The sequence below is a fragment of the Rhinoraja longicauda genome, unplaced genomic scaffold (assembly GCF_053455715.1).
Source record: "Rhinoraja longicauda isolate Sanriku21f unplaced genomic scaffold, sRhiLon1.1 Scf000060, whole genome shotgun sequence".
In the NCBI taxonomy this organism is placed as follows: Eukaryota; Metazoa; Chordata; class Chondrichthyes; order Rajiformes; family Arhynchobatidae; genus Rhinoraja; species Rhinoraja longicauda.
The window spans coordinates 515001-516538 of NW_027601278.1; positions in this window are offsets into that span (position 1 = coordinate 515001).

Here is a 1538-nt window from a genome sequence, read left to right on the forward strand (position 1 = left end):
GCTGAAGGCCGCACATCGGACCTCCTCGACTTCCGCCGTCAAATCGTTAACCTGCGGCGGGCAAAAAAGAAGCGACGCCAGCTTTCGGACTTAGTGCAATTCTCGAATGTCGCGGCTGACTTGGCGGTACGAGCGTTCGGAAGTCCCGCCGGAATTGCGACGCTTCGAACGGTCGAGGCGGCCAATCTCGACCTCAGCGGCGGCACTGGCGCGATACACGTTTCTGCCGCCAGGGGGGGGGGGGGGGGGGTGGGGGGGGGGGCAAGCCAGCCGGCCGGGGGCGCCCGGCGCCGATCCGGCGCTTACTCGACACGCTCGAGCATCCGAACCCGTCTTATCTACGGGACCGCCGTTGCCACTTGAACACCTTTCGCCGAGAGTATCCGGGCACCCCACCTACCCGCCGGAATCACGAACCACGAGGTAGAAGTCAGGAACCAACAGGAGAAGTCGTGAACTAAATGGCGAATTCATGAACCAAACGGAGAGAAGTCATGAACCGAGCGGTTTAGGGTCAGGGTGAGGGTTGTTAGGGTGAGGCCGTTAGGGTGAGGCCGTTGCTTCGAGCGGGAAGATGGGCAGCCCCGCCCCCCCCCCCCCCCCCCCCCCCCCGTTGGGTGGAAGGAAACCTCTGCTGCGGGCCCGGCAACCATCCCGAACGGACCCGCTGGGTCCAAATGTCTGCCGAGGGCGGTCCTGCTGCGGTCGCGGGTTCGTTGGAAACCTCTCCTGCTGCTGGCATGGCCACCCTCCCCCCCCCCCGCCCGACTGACGACCCTGCGGGCCCGGCGACCCGGTGTCCCGTTGCCGCGCGGGGAGTGATCCTCGGGGCCGTGCCGGGCGGGCCCAGCGACACGAAGAGAGTGGGGGGGGGGTCGGAGGGAGTGGCACTGGGGAGAGAGGGGTGGGGGAGAGAGTGCCCCCCCCCCCCCCCATTAGGGGCGAGTTTATGCAGTCATCAGAGTTTATACCTAACCTCATGATGCTTTATTAGCCGGATAGGCTGTCTGACCTCGCCCCCAGTCCCTACTCCTTCCACTGGATTCTTCTTATACCCTCTTTTTCTTCGTGCCCCCCCCCCCACGCAGGGAGGGTTCCAAGAGGGAGGAGGGAGGGAGGGAGTCCCGGGGCCGTGAGAGAGAGAGAGCCTCATTAGCTGCTAGGTTCACCTCATTAGCTGCTAGCTAACGCGTCAGACCTTTTACATTCTTTAGAGGATTGAAACCTCAGGGCCTTTAACCCCCGTTCACCGTTTACACTCAACGATCCTTCCGAACAAAACCCTTACACATCTGTCCGTCCAACTGACCCCCGAGATACCTAACACGCAGATTAACACGTCAGCGGTGATCGGCGTGTCATAGAGGAGTCACAAAGACGGGCAAAATAGAGTGGTTGAATAAAAAATACTCACTCAATTGGCCGTGATTTAACGTAGCACACAATGATGCAAAGCCCATGCAAAGTCCAGTGGCCCAAGCAAACAAATAAGATAGATCTGGCTCGGCGTTCCTCATCTCCACATCGTCACCCAGCAC